A 19,574-nucleotide genomic window follows, 5' to 3' on the forward strand; every position below is an offset into this window, starting at 1 on the left:
TATACTCGTAACTAGTATGTATGTATAAAGAAAGAAAAAAAAACCACGGTTAGGTGGTATATACAATTATGGACGGGCTGCCGAGTGCCGACACAGAGGTAGCCACAGCCGTGAACTACCGCACTGTACTGTGTCTGCTGCTAATATATAGACTGGTTGATAAAGAGATAGTATACTCGTAACTAGTATGTATGTATAAAGAAAGAAAAAAAAACCACTGTTAGGTGGTATATACAATTATGGACGGGCTGCCGAGTGCCGACACAGAGGTAGCCACAGCCGTGAACTACCGCACTGTACTGTGTCTGCTGCTAATATAGACTGGTTGATAAAGAGATAGTATACTCGTAACTAGTATGTATGTATAAAGAAAGAAAAAAAAACCACGGTTAGGTGGTATATACAATTATGGACGGGCTGCCGAGTGCCGACACAGAGGTAGCCACAGCCGTGAACTACCGCACTGTACTGTGTCTGCTGCTAATATATAGACTGGTTGATAAAGAGATAGTATACTCGTAACTAGTATGTATGTATAAAGAAAGAAAAAAAAACCACGGTTAGGTGGTATATACAATTATGGACGGGCTGCCGAGTGCCGACACAGAGGTAGCCACAGCCGTGAACTACCGCACTGTACTGTGTCTGCTGCTAATATATAGACTGGTTGATAAAGAGATAGTATACTCGTAACTAGTATGTATGTATAAAGAAAGAAAAAAAAACCACGGTTAGTTGGTATATACAATTATGGACGGGCTGCCGAGTGCCGACACAGAGGTAGCCACAGCCGTGAACTACCGCACTGTACTGTGTCTGCTGCTAATATAGACTGGTTGATAAAGAGATAGTATACTCGTAACTAGTATGTATGTATAAAGAAAGAAAAAAAAACCACGGTTAGGTGGTATATACAATTATGGACGGGCTGCCGAGTGCCGACACAGAGGTAGCCACAGCCGTGAACTACCGCACTGTACTGTGTCTGCTGCTAATATAGACTGGTTGATAAAGAGATAGTATACTCGTAACTAGTATGACTATAAAGAAAGAAAAAAAAACACGGTTAGGTGGTATATACAATTATGGACGGGCTGCCGAGTGCCGACACAGAGGTAGCCACAGCCGTGAACTACCGCACTGTACTGTGTCTGCTGCTAATATAGACTGGTTGATAAAGAGATAGTATACTACTAATATTATATATACTGGTGGTCAGGTCACTGGTCACTAGTCACACTGGCAGTGGCACTCCTGCAGCAAAAGTGTGCACTGTTTAATTTTAATATAATATTATGTACTCCTGGCTCCTGCTATAACCTATAACTGGCACTGCAGTGCTCCCCAGTCTCCCCCACAATTATAAGCTGTGTGAGCTGAGCACAGTCAGATATATATATACATTGATGCAGCACACTGGGCTGAGCAGTGCACACAGATATGGTATGTGACTGAGTCACTGTGTGTATCGTTTTTTTCAGGCAGAGAACGGATATATTAAATAAAACAAACAACTGCACTGTCTGGTGGTCACTGTGGTCGTCAGTCACTAAACTCTGCACTCTCTTCTACAGTATCACAGCCTCAGGTCAATCTCTCTCTCTCTCTCTCAACCCTAATCTAAATGGAGAGGACGCCAGCCACGTCCTCTCCCTATCAATCTCAATGCACGTGTGAAAATGGCGGCGACGCGCGGCTCCTTATATAGAATCCGAGTCTCGCGAGAATCCGACAGCGTCATGATGACGTTCGGGCGCGCTCGGGTTAACCGAGCAAGGCGGGAGGATCCGAGTCTGCTCGGACCCGTGAAAAAAACATGAAGTTCGTGCGGGTTCGGATTCAGAGAAACCGAACCCGCTCATCTCTAGCTGTGATGTGTTGACACATATTATTACTCCCTGTTTGGGAGGGACATGATTCCCATCCTGATGCAAATTGATAACTGATGAGGTGATGATGATGATGATGATGATGGACTAAGGAGATGTTTGATTCATTACATGAGAACACACTTGAAAGATATATCTGCAGATCGGCCGATTCTCAGATATATCTACAGATGGTGGTTCTTCATACACACTGAACAGCCACCACTGCCATCGCTGGTCGGGCTCCTGGTCACATCACCCACCTCCACAGGTCATAGCTAACGCAACCGCCTATCTACCCTACAAATTGCAGCTCCCACACCCGTCTGCCTACAACACAGGTCACAGCCCCGGCACCTAACTGCCCTTCACCCCCAAAACTCACTGATAGCGGCATCCTCTGACCGAGGGGTAGAGTCTTGAAGCAGTGAATCTACCCCCTGGGCCTCCCAATCTTTGCAGTGAACCTCCTGCATTTGGTGTATCGGCCATACAAACAGCACAAACAGCCATTAGATGTGCTGCAGAGCCGACACAATATGCTTGTGAGCAACGTCGTTCACAGACATATCGTTTGTACACACCCACCAATCATTAAACGATCTATCATCAGTTCAACTGATTGTACGATCTGTCGTTCAGTGTGTACCCAGCATAAGTCACTCCTGTTAAAGCAGATAGATAGATATATATATATATATATATATATATACACTGCTCAAAAAATAAAAGGGAACACTTAAACAACGCAATGTAACTCCAAGTCAATCACACTTCTGTGAAATCAAACTGTCCACTTAGGAAGCAACACTGATTGACAATCAATTTCACATGCTGTTGTGCAAATGGAATAGACAACAGGTGGGAATTATAGGCAATTAGCAAGACACCCCCAATAAAGGAGTTGTTCTGCAGATGGTGACCACAGACCACTTCTCAGCTCCTATGCTTTCTGGCTGATGTTTTGGTCACTTTTGAAAGCTGGCGGTGCTTTCACTCTAGTGGTAGCATGAGACGGAGTCTACAACCCACACAAGTGGCTCAGGTAGTGCAGCTCATCCAGGATGGCACATCAATGCGAGCTGTGGCAAGAAGGTTTGCTGTGTCTGTCAGTGTAGTGTCCAGAGCATGGAGGCGCTACCAGGAGACAGGCCAGTACATCAGGAGACATGGAGGAGGCCGCAGGAGGGCAACAACCCAGCAGCAGGACCACTACCTCCGCCTTTGTGCAAGGAGGAACAGGAGGAGCACTGCCAGAGCCCTGCAAAATGACCACCAGCAAGCCACAAATGTGCATGTGTCTACTCAAACGATCAGAAACAGACTCCATGAGGATGGTATGAGGGCCTGACGTCCACAGGTGGGGGTTGTGCTTACAGCCCAACACTGTGCAGGACGTTTGGCATTTGCCAGAGAACACCAAGATTAGCAAATTCGCCACTGGCGCCCTGTGCTCTTCACAGATGAAAGCAGGTTCTCACTGAGCACATGTGACAGACGTGACAGAGTCTGGAGACGCCAAGGAGAACGTTCTGCTGCCTGCAACATCCTCCAGCATGAATGGTTTGGCAGTGGGTCAGTAATGGTGTGGGGTGGCATTTCTTTGGGGGGCCACACAGCCCTCCATGGGCTCGCCAGAGGTAGCCTGACTGCCACTAGGTACCGATATGAGATCCTCAGACCCCTTGTGAGACCATATGCTGGTGCGGTTGGCCCTGGGTTCCTCCTAATGCAAGACAATGCTAGACCTCATGTGGCTGGAGTGTGTCAGCAGTTCCTGCAAGACGAAGGCATTGATGCTATGGACTGGCCCCCCCGTTCCCCAGACCTGAATCAAATTGAGCACATCTGGGACATCATGTCTCGCTCCATCCACCAACGCCACGTTGCACCACAGACTGTCCAGGAGTTGGCGGATGCTTTAGTCCAGATCCCTCAGGAGACCATCCGCCACCTTATCAGGAGCATGCCCAGGCGTTGTAGGGAGGTCATACAGGCACACACACTACTGAGCCTCATTTTGACTTGTTTTAAGGACATTACATCGAAGTTGGATCAGCCTGTAGTGTGTTTTTCCACTTTAATTTTGAGTGTGACTCCAAATCCAGACCTCCATGGGTTAATAAATTTGATTTCCATTAATAATTTTTGTGTGATTTTGTTGTCAGCACATTCAACTATGTAAAGAACAAAGTATTTAATAAGAATATTTCATTCATTCAGATCTAAGATGTGTTATTTTAGTGTTCCCTTTATTTTTTTGAGCAGTGTATATATAAATATATATAGCACAAGGATACAAGGGCAGCACTCTACAGACTTATAAATAAAAAAATGTGTCCTTTATTCCTACGTCACGTTTCGGGCTCTCGCCCGTCGTCAGGAACAATCTTACACTATATATATATATATATATATATATATATATATATATATATATAGAGTATGTGGACATCCGCACAAAGCTGTATCAGTAGGAGACAACACAGTGGTGCTCAACTCCAAGGAATTTCGGGTTCCTGATAATAGTTTTTTGAAAAAAGAGGGCACTCACCAAGATTTCATAAAAGAAGGTCAGGAGGTCATTTATTCATACATCCACAAGTCGACGTTTCGATCACTTCCAAGTGATCTTTGTCAAGACAGCAAAACAGTGTTGTTTGGTGACAGAGCACCAGAAGTAGTATGTCCAACATGTTCACATACACAAGTATTTATACCATCATCAATCTGAGTCAGCCAGCCCCACCCACATGTGTCACTTCCTGTCAAATTATAAGCTGTAATGGGACATTAAATAGCCAGTAAATATATATTTTGTAGTCACAAGAGGAGTATGTATTGATCCTGAGTGTTGCACCCCAAACCGAAAACACCATACACTTTAGAATGTGTTATTGTAGCTCATAGAGCCGGGCACATCGAGACAGGAAGTGTATGTGCGTTCCAACGGCTCATGGAACGCACGCGCGTACCGGAAGTGACTTGCGTATGCCGGAAGTGACGCTTAAACCACAAAAACATAGCTCATAGAGCCAGACACATAGGAACAGGAGATGTCTGTGCGTTCCAACGGCGATGGAACGCACACACATACCGGAAGTGACTCGCGTATACCGGAAGTGATGCTTTAACCATGCGAACCAGACAGATATAAACGTGTAATTGCGGAGACAAAACTAGTAAACAGTTGTCATGGGGATGTTATAAGTTCAAAGCATAAGGTGACGGAAGTGGCTCGCGTACACCGGAAATGACACGCGTAGTCATGACAACACAGAAAAACATCAAAAAAGCATAATTGCTTCGTCGTTGTCATGGGGAGAACACATAACATTGGGTCAGCTGGAATATCAAATTGGTGATGGTGCACAATATCCTCCCATATTAAAACATAACTTTTAATAATACCATTAAAATATAACACAAAATAAAATTATATATCTCAGGCCCCGGAGACATAGGGCTTTAGTGAGGCCGCCATAGCCATGGCCGGCGTCAAAAAAGCCACCATGTACTCAAAACGTGTGGCCACACATATATAAATACATGTTTATAAAGCAAAAAACCATAGAAATACACCATGACTATAGATCATTATAAAAAGATCCCATATGGGTTAGCTTCATTTAAACCTTGCGGAGTAAGTGTCTCTAACTCAAAGATCCACCGTGATTCACGCTGTTTCAATTTTAGTTCCCTATCACCGCCTCGAATTGAAGGTGGAATATGGTCAATTAACATACATTTGAGACTTGAAACTGAATGTTTATGTTGTAACCAGTGTTTGGCTACTGGTTTGTCCGTTTTATTGGTCTCCAGAGCCTGTCTGATTGAATAGCGGTGGTTCGCCATACGTTCACGAAAACACCGTGTGGTAAGTCCAACATAGTAAAGCCCACAGGGACAGATAATAATGTAGATCACAAACTCAGACGTACACGAGAGCTTATATTTGATTGGGATCCGTTTTCCACTATGTGGGTGGGCAAACGAAGAACCACTCGTCATAGATCTGCATGTTGTGCAATCAGGGCACCGGAAACAACCTGTTTTCTTCCTCGTCAGCCATGTTTGAGTTACGATTTGTGGTTGCATGGTTGGACGCATCAGCAACTGTCGTAAATTAGGCCCTCTACGATAGGAATGCATAGGAGGTCTTTGGCTCAGACCCTCCAATTTGGCATCTGTTGCAACTATGGGCCAGTGCTTCCTGATTGCTTTCTCGGCAGTCTTGGCCTTTGTGTCAAACGTAGATGTAAAGATGAGTCGACCAGGATCAAAACTTGGTGCAGGTTTCTGACCCTTGTTTTTATTTTTATATTTGACCTTAGCCTTCTCAAGGCATTTGGAGACGACCTTCGGTGAGTACCCTCTTGCAAGAAATCTCTCAGACATTTCGGAGAGCTGTTGATCTGCAGTAGACATTGAGGAGTTGTTACGCAACACACGTAAAAATTGGGAGATAGGCATACTTTCTTTCAGGCTTTCTGGATGATGGCTCGTGGCAAACAGTAATGTGTTCCTATCCGTCTGTTTCCGGAACAGGGTGGATCCTAGGTGAGTGCCTTCTCGGAAAATCGTTACATCAAGAAAATTCATATAGTCATGGTGTATTTCATAAGTGAACCGAATGGGACTATCAATAGAATTCAAATACTGTACCATTCCATGAAACTCAGATTCCGTGCCCCTCCACAAGATAAAAATATCGTCAATGTAACGAACAAAATATACTAACTTATCTCCAAATTTTGGGACAATATATGTATTCTCGTATTGATGCATATATAAGTTAGCGTACGATGGCGCCAGGTTGGAACCCATGGCGGTCCCCGTGCACTGAAGATAGAAATCAGTGCCATAGCAAAAATGATTTTTGCTGAGGACAAGTTCAGCCAGTGTTATCAAAAATTCAACAGGGGGACCGTCATGGGCACCACCACTCAGCGCCATCCTAAGTGATTCAAGGCCAGCAAGATGAGGGATCACTGTGTACAGTGAATTGACATCCATAGATGCCAATAACACATAATCCGGAATGTCACCAATTTTACAGATTTTATCCAAAAAGTCACCAGTGTCCCTGATGTAACTCCACATATTCCTCACAAGGGGTTGTAGAAAGCTATCAACGAATCGCGCAATCGGTTGTAAAAGAGAGTCATTGGCCGAAATGATGGGGCGTCCGGGGGGGGTATCAAGGGATTTATGAATTTTCGGCAGTGTATAGAGGATTGGACACACCGGATGGTCAACAGTAAGATACATGGCAATCTGGGTGTCAATCCAATCACTCTGGAGACCCATTAAAATGGTAGAGTCCACAAGTTTTTTTTATCCCTGGCATGGGGTTAGAGGTGATCTTGCAGTAGGCCTGGGTGTCTGACAGTTGTTGACGTATTTCTCTATCATACTTAGACCAATCCTGCACCACTATCGCCCCGCCTTTATCTGCTGGGCGGATCACAATTTGGTCATTTTTCTTAAGTGATTGTAGTGCTAACCTCTGTTGTTTATTGAGGTTATCGTATATATGATCGCCTCTATGATGTTTCATTTCATGTTCAGTAAGTCTGAGAAAAGATTTGATGCTAGGATTGTGGGAAATAGGGTCAAAACTACTGGGTTTTGAAAAATTGCGATCCTGAAGAGTATCACATGGCTGGTTAGAAAAGAATTCCCTAAGTCTAAGTTTCCTGCCAAGTTTGAAATGGGTCTGGCTCTATGAGCTATGTTTTTGTGGTTTAAGCGTCACTTCCGGTATACGCAAGTCACTTCCGGTACGCGCGTGCGTTCCATGAGCCGTTGGAACGCACATACACTTCCTGTCTCGATGTGCCCGGCTCTATGAGCTACAATAACACAATCTAAAGTGTATGGTGTTTTCGGTTTGGGGTGCAACACTCAGGATCAATACATACTCCTCTTGTGACTACAAAATATATATTTACTGGCTATTTAATGTCCCATTACAGCTTATAATTTGACAGGAAGTGACACATGTGGGTGGGGCTGGCTGACTCAGATTGATGATGGTATAAATACTTGTGTATGTGAACATGTTGGACATACTACTTCTGGTGCTCTGTCACCAAACAACACTGTTTTGCTGTCTTGACAAAGATCACTTGGAAGTGATCGAAACGTCGACTTGTGGATGTATGAATAAATGACCTTCTGACCTTCTTTTATGAAATCTTGGTGAGTGCCCTCTTTTTTCAAAAGACTATATATATATATATATATATATATATATATATATACTTGCATCTCATTTGATCAGTATTTCACATGCTCCAACCGACGTGGACACTCAGGGGAAAATTGACCAACGCAACAAATCAAATTCTACTTATCATTTATCCAGCACATTCTAGAATATAATAGCTAGAATCTGATTAGTTGATATGGGCAACATCTCCACTTCTATAAACCTGCACTTTAGTAATATACCCCTTATTATCTTTACTCTCTGGTTATTTCCTGCCATGCCAATGCATTATATACAGCTTTTTTTTAGCATTTTTGTACGAACAGTCTAGCCACACCTTATGCCATATTCCTGGTGTATCTGCTTCTGTTAATTGCATGGCAAGAAATCTGAATGTGCATCATTTGCACCCAATTCTGAATAAGGCCCTACTTCAGATGGATCACTTGCACCCACCACAGGGTAGGTGTGTAAGTCCCAATACCAGTGATGACATCTGCAAAAGGAAAACAGTGGAGAGGTCTGGTGCATATGCATGAAGAATTGAAGATGTGCAAATAGTTTTAATATTCCGAATGTGCCTGCATAAGGAGTTGAATGCGACTCATCATAGCTGAGCCCTAAATTTCCAGGAAGGTTTTCATAGGATTGCTATACATTTCAGATTTTTTCTTAAAATTACATTTGGGGTTATATTTGCTAATGTTCGATTTTGTATTAAATTTTAAGCTCAGTTTAAATCGACATATTTTTTTCACTGTCCAAAATATTAACTTACTAACACTTGATTTAGAATAGATTTCAAACTGAAATTCGATGTGTTTGACTAGTGGTTTCTTGTTCCGTTTTGGGTGTCCATTTCAAAATCAAGCAATCACCTATAAAATCAAATACAAAATAGAATAAAATCAAAAACTTCCATATGGATTCCTATTGGATAAAACATGGATATCACATACATGAAGCTGCTGTAGTTCCTCTAATTCTGTTTTGCGTACATCTCTGATGGTGGGACCCGTTGTGTGCATGTGTCCTCCTAAGCTGCATTAAAATCGAATGCATATACAAATACACACACGCAAAAAAAAAATGGAACATTAGTAAGTTATCCCATGGTTTCTCCTGTATCAGTAAGTGATATGTCTCCGCTGTGTTTGGGATTTGAAATACTGTAAAAAATTTATTTATGATGAAACGGGTTGGAACAACATAAAGCACACAATATAGGCAGAAAATATTCTGCATAAGTGAGCAATGGTTGCTTCCCAATCACAATTATTGACATATACAAAATATTTGATTATTTATATGCATTTAACTAACAATGGGGGTAATTCCGACCCGATCGCTGCAGTTTGTCGCAGCGCAGCGATCAGGTCGGAACTGCGCATGTGGGGCGGACTAGCCTTGTGCTGGGCATCCCCCTGCATGTCAGGGAAGATGATCGTAGCTGTGCTAAATTTAGCACAGCTATGATTAACTCAGACTGACCCCCAATGTGTATTACCCAGTATATAGGCATTTAATGAACTCAAATTAACAGAACACCTAGGGTAAATTGACTAAGATAAGAGTTCTATTTAAGATAGGATGTTTCCCATAGCAATCAATCAGATTCTACTTCTCATTTATCTAGCACCTTCTAGAAGATAATACCTGGAATCTGATTGGTTGCTATTGGCAACATCCCATCTTAGTAAATATACCCCCTGGAAATTATTTAAATTGCCACATACACTCACAGAGCTTGCCTGGCATGTTTGTGACAAAGGGTTAATCACAACAAAACCACCTGGTCTTTCTAAAAATTATTAAAATCCCTCTCTATACACCTCATACTTGCTATTAATTGTTAAATACTGTTACCACGAGGATTTGATTTAGAAGCTAACACCTTAATTAGGTTCTTTGATTTCGGTATAATTGTATCCAACTACAATAAAATACAAATGAAGCCATAACTGTATTAAATTTGTTATATCTTTAATATCCAATATTAACAAGCATGTGCATTTGTTAAGAACACAAAGACAGAACATGATTGAATGGAGATTATTGTGATGAAAATGTCACAATACCTAGGGTGTAAACTATATAATACAATGACACATAGCAAATTATCATTATAAAAAAAAAATTCTTAAAATAAAAAGGAATAACAAAAGAAACTAATACATGTATATTCAGGTAATCTGTTGGACCAGGGAAATCAAAGGTATAGCCTGCTTCTAAGTCAAATTGCACCCCAAAAAGATTGATACTTTTCCTAAATAATTAAATTTTAAGCATTTTATTTTACTCACACTACTTTTCCTCCTCCCTCTTAGGTCACTGAAAGAAGATCTGCCTGAATGCTTATGACTCTTTTATGGCCAAACCATTTCTTAGTGAAATAAAAACATAGAACTTGATGCAGATAAGAATCAGTTGGTCCATGTAGTCTGTCTGTATAATATATATATATATATATAAAGGTTTGTAGAGAAGGGCACTCAATCCAGATTTGAAAAAAATTGTCTTTTAATATCACCCAACCAGGGCACTTAAAAAGGTGAACTACAGATTGCGGTGGCTCAGCATGAGATAATTTGAGATATTTATCCACAAAACATTGGCGTATCCATGCCTAAGTAATCATATCCATAGCAAGCGTATCATAATCATAGGGATACAAGTGGTATCTGTAGTTCACCTTTTTAAGTGCCCTGGTTGGGTGATATTAAAAGACAATTTTTTTCAAATCTGGATTGAGTGCCCTTCTCTACAAACCTTTATATTTATCTGGACTGTAATGGTACAGAACTTAAGGAGCACCTTATATACAAAGAAAAGGGTGTGCAAGTATTTATGTACAGGATTATATATATATATATATATATATATGTGTATAGGGTGAGCTAACAGCTAACAGCGCCAAAAATGCAGTAGACAGTAATTTTTCACAGTACGTATAATATACCCCAGTGGAATACCTAGTCCCTATATGCCACTCCCCTTTCTTTATGGGGCGTCTGCTAGATCTTAAGAAAAACCTGCACTTGTACGTGTGCAGGATGGGTAAAAATTGGAAAAAGCAAATAAGATCAGAGCGACCATAGGTGGTAAAATACTTTGAGACTAAAAATTTTTTTATAAAAGAATGAGGGGTTTATTTACAACGAACGTTTGAGACAATTGAACCCCTTGATGAAGTCAGACCAGACGAAACGCGTTTGGTGATTCCTGCTACTATTGAAATCCTCAGTTAAGCTGCTTTTTCTTTATACGGAACTTTTTATCTATTTGTATCTCTAATTTTTAAATACATGTATTTTTAGCATTATTTTTTATTACTGTCTTTTATATGTCCTATGGAAAGTTTTTTTTTTTACATTTTTTGCAACCGTTTTTTTAAAAACAGCATTTTATGCATGTTGCCCTCTCTTTCTATGTTTTTATACTTCATATGTTCAATTGTCTCAAACGTTCGTTGTAAATAAACCCCTCATTGTTTTTTTAAAAAATTTTTAGTCTCTTAAAGTATTTTACCACCTATGGTCGCTCTGATCTTATTTGCTTTATCCAATATATATATATATATATATATATATATATATATATATTTTTTTTTTTTTTTTTTTATACCAGTACATCATAGAAAAATACTTTTATGGTCAGTCGTAACTTCCCGAACATGTACATATGAAAAAGAGTATATTAGGCTAATAATTTAGGAAGTTTCCTGATTTCTATAGTCTCCCTAGGTATTTAGGTTTGTCATGGGCCTAATGCCACTGATAATATCTGTAGAGATCTATGTCATTCCAAATTATATACAATCCTTCTTTGATGTACAGTATACATTTCTTATAGGAATATAAATAAGTATTAAAAAATTTTATGAGGGGACAAAGCAGTGTGCACACTGTACAGGGAAAATGGGCTGGTGATATGCTTGTATAGATACTTTAACTCATTGCACATAGTGAAATACATAAATTCATGTTTTTTTATTTAATCCCATGTTTAAACCCTGTCAGGTTCTATAACAGTTTTCCTTACTTAGCACCTAAAAGGGAACAAGAGCGATTTTATGGCGTGAGAAAACTTCAGTATCCTAGTATTTGAAATGATAGTGGGCCTACTTGCTTATCATGAAAAGAGACAAAGTCTGGTACACTTATTTCTTAATTTAACACTACTTGTATACTAGGATTATCAATTTGCACCTTGCACTCTTCAAAATTCTAGTTTGACCAGTCAGTTGAACTTATTTTTAGCTTATTAAGCTATCAGTTGGCCAAAGGTTATTGCTTTGTTTCATGTCATGTCACTCCACTCTGCATTTTGCATAAAATATGCAGCTACCTAATTATACCTACAAACTTGATCTTTGCTTGTATATGGTTCTGTTTGGGTGCTGTTCTGCTGGCACTTATTCATGACACTGCAATACTCTTGTTGGCTTTATATCTGTTTACTTAACTGTTATCTCTGCTAATGGGTATCGATTATGCTACTGGATGTTGGGGCGATTGTACTGTAATAACCTCTTTATTGCTTTTTCGTCGTGAGTTGCTTATATTATATTGCAAATTGCTTAAACATAAAAGTAAAAAACTTGACCATGTTCTCAGATCTACTGCAAGTATGTCTCACGCTGTTACAGATTATCTGGTTGACTGCTTCAAGACAGTAGGTGTGCTTTAGTGATAAGGGATAGTAATTAGTTAGGAAATAGGTTTTTAGAGTTCATTCTCACTTGAAGTGTGGCTTTTTTTCATATGTGACCAGAAAAAAGATAGAAGTATTTTACATATACAGTAGTATAGTTTTTAAAATACTATTTTTGTGTTTTCTGTATCTGTTTGTTGTTAGCTGGATTTACAGTTTCTGACCTTGTGGCTGATTGTAGAGGGAAGGATCATCTGCATTTGAAGGATACAAGTACAATGACCATTATCTGTTGTTGTCTCTTTTCAAGGCTATATTGCCACGGTGCTACATAAAAAATTTATAAAGGGTCACTAATACCCCTTTTCCACTAGCGTAGCACGGGTCGCAGCCGTGTCGTCTAACACGGCTGCGACCCGTGCTACAGCCCCCTGCAGACAGCGCTCACCAACCCGGCAATTGCCGGGTTGGTGACGCGGCAGGGGCGCCCTCCCTATGCACTGTGAATGGGAGCCGTGTCGCCTCAACACGGCTCCCGTACACACTAGACAGCTAGCCGGGTTGAACATGTGTTCAACACGGCTAGCTACCAGGGTAGGATTACCGGATCACTTGATCCGGGAATTTGCCGGGGGACCCGTTTCCACTAGGGAAAAACACGGGTAAATGCGCGCCCCCGCGCATTTACCCGTGTTTAAAAGAGCGAGTGGAAAAGGGGTATAAGCCCTGTTCAGTCATCTTTGTGGTAAATAGACCACTGTACCTTGTAAATAGTAGGGATGTGCACTTGAAATTTTTCGGGTTTTGTGTTTTGGTTTTGGGTTCGGTTCCGCGGCCGTGTTTTGGGTTCGACCGCGTTTTGGCAAAACCTCACCGAATTTTTTTTGTCGGATTCGGGTGTGTTTTGGATTCGGGTGTTTTTTTCAAAAAACCCTAAAAAACAGCTTAAATCATAGAATTTGGGGGTCATTTTGATCCCAAAGTATTATTAACCTCAAAAACCATAATTTCCACTCATTTTCAGTCTATTCTGAATACCTCACACCTCACAATATTATTTTTAGTCCTAAAATTTGCACCGAGGTCGCTGGATGACTAAGCTAAGCGACCCTAGTGGCCGACACAAACACCTGGCCCATCTAGGAGTGGCACTGCAGTGTCACGCAGGATGGCCCTTCCAAAAAACACTCCCCAAACAGCACATGACGCAAAGAAGAAAAAAAGAGGCGCAATGAGGTAGCTGTGTGAGTAAGCTAAGCGACCCTAGTGGCTGACACAAACACCTGGCCCATCTAGGAGTGGCACTGCAGTGTCACGCAGGATGGCCCTTCCAAAAAACACTCCCCAAACAGCACATGACGCAAATAAAAATGAAAGAAAAAAGAGGTGCAAGATGGAATTGTCCTTGGGCCCTCCCACCCACCCTTATGTTGTATAAACAGGACATGCACACTTTAACCAACCCATCATTTCAGTGACAGGGTCTGCCACACGACTGTGACTCAAGAAAAAGAGTAGTGTTGAACCCCTGGCGCACTATATTACTAGATGCTATTTCTATTGTCGAATAATGGAATGAGTATGTTGGTTATAACACAACACTGACGATATTTATTAAAATACAATCCCCAGCTGGGAATGAACAAAACCAAACAAATATTGAACATATACACACAAATGTGGTAGATGGGAAGGAACCCAGTGCTTTCATAAAGTGCTTTCCGTGCTTAAAGTCCTTCTTAATTATAGAAGAAATCTCTCACCATATTGCATAGCCGCGGTGGGCTAGCTTTTTGAAGAGATAGCTATGGTCCTAGGCTGAAATGCCCAGCACCACCGCAGCAGGCGTGTCAGCTTCCTGGTCACTGGTTCCCAGATCTCCACCACTTCTGTCCTTTATCCAAAATCATTTCAGTGACAGGGTCTGCCACACGACTGTGACTGAAATGACGGGTTGGTTTGGACCCCCACCGAAAAAGAAGCAATTAATCTCTCCTTGCACAAACTGGCTCTACAGAGGCAAGATGTCCACCTCATCATCATCCTCCGATATATCACCGTGTACATCCCGCTACTCACAGATTATCAATTCGTCCCCACTGGAATCCACCATCTCAGCTCCCTGTGTACTTTGTGGAGGCAATTGCTGCTGGTCAATGTCTCCACGGAGGAATTGATTATAATTCATTTTAATGAACATCATCTTCTCCACATTTTCTGGAAGTAACCTCGTACGCAGATTGCTGACAAGGTGAGCAGCGGCACTAAACACTCTTTCGGAGTACACACTTGTGGGAGGGCAACTTAGGTAGAATAAAGCCAGTTTGTGCAAGGGCCTCCAAATTGCCTCTTTTTCCTGCCAGTATAAGTACGGACTGTCTGACGTGCCTACTTGGATGCGGTCACTCATATAATCCTCCACCATTCTTTCAATGGTGAGAGAATCATATGCAGTGACAGTAGACGACATGTCCGTAATCGTTGTCAGGTCCTTCAGTCCGGACCAGATGTCAGCATCAGCAGTCGCTCCAGACTGCCCTGCATCACCGCCAGCGGGTGGGCTCGGAATTCTGAGCCTTTTCCTCGCACCCCCAGTTGCGGGAGAATGTGAAGGAGGAGATGTTGACAGGTCGCGTTCCGCTTGACTTGACAATTTTGTCACCAGCAGGTCTTTGAACCCCAGCAGACTTGTGTCTGCCGGAAAGAGAGATCCAAGGTAGGTTTTAAATCTAGGATCGAGCACGGTGGCCAAAATGTAGTGCTCTGATTTCAACAGATTGACCACCCGTGAATCCTTGTTAAGCGAATTAAGGGCTCCATCCACAAGTCCCACATGCCTAGCGGAATCGCTCCCTTTTAGCTCCTCCTTCAATGCCTCCAGCTTCTTCTGCAAAAGCCTGATGAGGGGAATGACCTGACTCAGGCTGGCAGTGTCTGAACTGACTTCACGTGTGGCAAGTTCAAAAGGATGCAGAACCTTGCACAACGTTGAAATCATTCTCCACTGCGCTTGAGACAGGTACATTCCACCTCCTATATCGTGCTCAATTGTATAGGCTTGAATGGCCTTTTGCTGCTCCTCCAACCTCTGAAGCATATAGAGGGTTGAATTCCACCTCGTTACCACTTCTTGCTTCAGATGATGGCAGGGCAGGTTCAGGCGTTTTTGGTGGTGCTCCAGTCTTCTGTACGTGGTGCCTGTACGCCGAAAGTGTCCCGCAATTCTTCTGGCCACCGACAGCATCTCTTGCACGCCCCTGTCGTTTTTTAAAAAATTCTGCACCACCAAATTCAAGGTATGTGCAAAACATGGGACGTGCTGGAATTTGCCCATATTTAATGCACACACAATATTGCTGGCGTTGTCCGATGCCACAAATCCACAGGAGAGTCCAATTGGGGTAAGCCATTCCGCGATGATCTTCCTCAGTTGCCGTAAGAGGTTTTCAGCTGTGTGCGTATTCTGGAAACCGGTGATACAAAGCGTAGCCTGCCTAGGAAAGAGTTGGCGTTTGCGAGATGCTGCTACTGGTGCCGCCGCTGCTGTTCTTGCGGCGGGAGTCCATACATCTACCCAGTGGGCTGTCACAGTCATATAGTCCTGACCCTGCCCTGCTCCACATGTCCGTGGTTAAGTGGACATTGGGTACAACTGCATTTTTTAGGACACTGGTGAGTCTTTTTCTGACGTCCGTGTACATTCTCGGTATCGCCTGCCTAGAGAAGTGGAACCTAGATGGTATTTGGTAACGGGGGCACACTGCCTCAAGAAAATGTCTAGTTCCCTGTGAACTAACGGCGGATACCGGACGCACGTCTAACACCAACATAGTTGTCAAGGCCTCAGTTATCCGCTTTGCAACAGGATGACTGCTGTGATATTTCATCTTCCTCGCAAAGGACTGTTGGACAGTCAATTGCTTGGTGGAAGTTGTAAAAGTGGGCTTACGACTTCCCCTCTGGGATGACCATCGACTCCCAGCAGCAACAACAGCAGCGCCAGCAGCAGTAGGCGTTACACGCAAGGATGCATCGGAGGAATCCCAGGCAGGAGAGGACTCGTCAGAATTGCCAGCGACATGGCATGCAGGACTATTGGCATTCCTGGGGAAGGAGGAAATTGACACTGAGGGAGTTGGTGGGGTGGTTTGTGTGAGCTTGGTTACAAGAGGAAGGGATTTACTGGTCAGTGGACTGCTTCCGCTGTCGCCCAAAGTTTTTGAACTTGTCACTGACTTATTATGAATGCGCTGCAGGTGACGTATAAGGGAGGATGTTCCGAGGTGGTTAACGTCCTTACCCCTACTTATTACAGCTTGACAAAGGCAACACACGGCTTGACAAATGTTGTCCGCATTTCTGGTGAAATACTTCCACACCGAAGAGCTGATTTTTTTGGTATTTTCACCAGGCATGTCAACGGCCCTATTCCTCCCACGGACAACAGGTGTCTCCCCGGGTGCCTGACTTAAACAAACCACCTCACCATCAGAATCCTCCTGGTCAATTTCCTCCCCAGCGCCAGCAACACCCATATCCTCCTCATCCTGGGGTACTTCAACACTGACATCTTCAATCTGACTATCAGGAACTGGACTGCGAGTGCTCCTTCCAGCACTTGCAGGGGGCGTGCAAATGGTGGAAGGCGCATGCTCTTCACGTCCAGTGTTGGGAAGGTCAGGCATCGCAACCGACACAATTGGACTCTCCTTGTGGATTTGGGATTTCGAAGAACGCACAGTTCTTTGCGGTGCTTTTGCCAGCTTGAGTCTTTTCAGTTTTCTAGCGAGAGGCTGAGTGCTTCCATCCTCATGTGAAGCTGAACCACTAGCCATGAACATAGGCCAGGGCCTCAGCCGCTCCTTGCCACTCCGTGTGGTAAATGGCATATTGGCAAGTTTACGCTTCTCCTCCGACAATTTTATTTTAGATTTTGGAGTCCTTTTTTTACTGATATTTGGTGTTTTGGATTTTACATGCTCTGTACTATGACATTGGGCATCGGCCTTGGCAGACGACGTTGCTGGCATTTCATCGTCTCGGCCATGACTAGTGGCAGCAGCTTCAGCACGAGGTGGAAGTGGATCTTGATCTTTCCCTAATTTTGGAACCTCAACATTTTTGTTCTCCATATTTTAATAGGCACAACTAAAAGGCACCTCAGGTAAACAATGGAGATGGATACTAGTATACTTATGGATGGACGAGCGACTGCCGACACAGAGGTAGCTACAGTCGTGGACTACTGTACTGTGTCTGCTGCTAACATAGACTGGATGATAAGGAGATGAAATTAATATATATATATATATATATATATATAATATTACTAGTACTGCAGCCGGACAGGTATATATATTTATTATGTAATGACTGATGACGGACCTGCTGGACACTGTCAGCTCAGCAGCACCGCAGACTGCTACAGTAAGCTACTATAGTAGTATGTATAAAGAAGAAAGAAAAAAAAAAACCACGGGTAGGTGGTATACAATTATGGATGGACGAGCGACTGCCGACACAGAGGTAGCTACAGCCGTGGACTACCGTACTGTGTCTGCTGCTAATATAGACTGGATGATAAGGAGATGAAATTAATATATATATATATATAATATCACTAGTACTGCAGCCGGACAGGTATATATATTTATTATGTAATGACTGATGACGGACCTGCTGGACACTGTCAGCTCAGCAGCACCGCAGACTGCTACAGTAAGCTACTATAGTAGTATGTATAAAGAAGAAAGAAGAAAAAAAAACCACGGGTAGGTGGTATACAATTATGGATGGACGAGCGACTGCCGACACAGAGGTAGCTACAGCCGTGGACTACCGTACTGTGTCTGCTGCTAATATAGACTGGATGATAATGAGATGAAATCAATATATATATATATAATATCACTAGTACTGCAGCCGGACAGGTATATATATTTATTATGTAATGACTGATGACGGACCTGCTGGACACTGTCAGCTCAGCAGCACCGCAGACTGCTACAGTAAGCTAATATAGTAGTATGTATAAAGAAGAAAGAAAAGAAAAAAAACCACGGGTAGGTGGTATACAATTATGGATGGACGAGCGACTGCCGACACAGAGGTAGCTACAGCCGTGGACTACCGTACTGTGTCTGCTGCTAATATAGACTGGATGATAATGAGATGAAATCAATATATATATATACATATAATATCACTAGTACTGCAGCCGGACAGGTATATATATTTATTATGTAATGACTGATGACGGACCTGCTGGACACTGTCAGCTCAGCAGCACCGCAGACTGCTACAGTAAGCTACTATAGTAGTATGTATAAAGAAGAAAGAAAAAAAAAAAAAACACGGGTAGGTGGTATACAATTATGGATAGACGAGCGACTGCCGACACAGAGGTAGCTACAGCCGTGGACTACCGTACTGTGTCTGCTGCTAATATAGACTGGATGATAATGAGATGAAATCAATATATATATATATATATAATATCACTAGTACTGCAGCCGGACAGGTATATATATTTATTATGTAATGACTGATGACGGACCTGCTGGACACAGTCAGCTCAGCAGCACCGCAGACTGCTACAGTAAGCTACTATAGTAGTATGTATAAAGAAGAAAGAAAAAAAAAAACCACGGGTAGGTGGTATACAATATTATATATATATTATATACAATTATATATATATATATATATATATTAAACTGGTGGTGACTGGTGGTCAGGTCACTGGTCACACTATCAGCAACTTGCAAGTAGTACTCCTAAGCAGACAATCACAATATATATTATACTGGTGGTCAGTGTGGTCACAATGGCAGTGTGGC

Source organism: Pseudophryne corroboree, chromosome 1, assembly GCF_028390025.1.
Source record: "Pseudophryne corroboree isolate aPseCor3 chromosome 1, aPseCor3.hap2, whole genome shotgun sequence".
Classification (NCBI taxonomy): Eukaryota; Metazoa; Chordata; class Amphibia; order Anura; family Myobatrachidae; genus Pseudophryne; species Pseudophryne corroboree.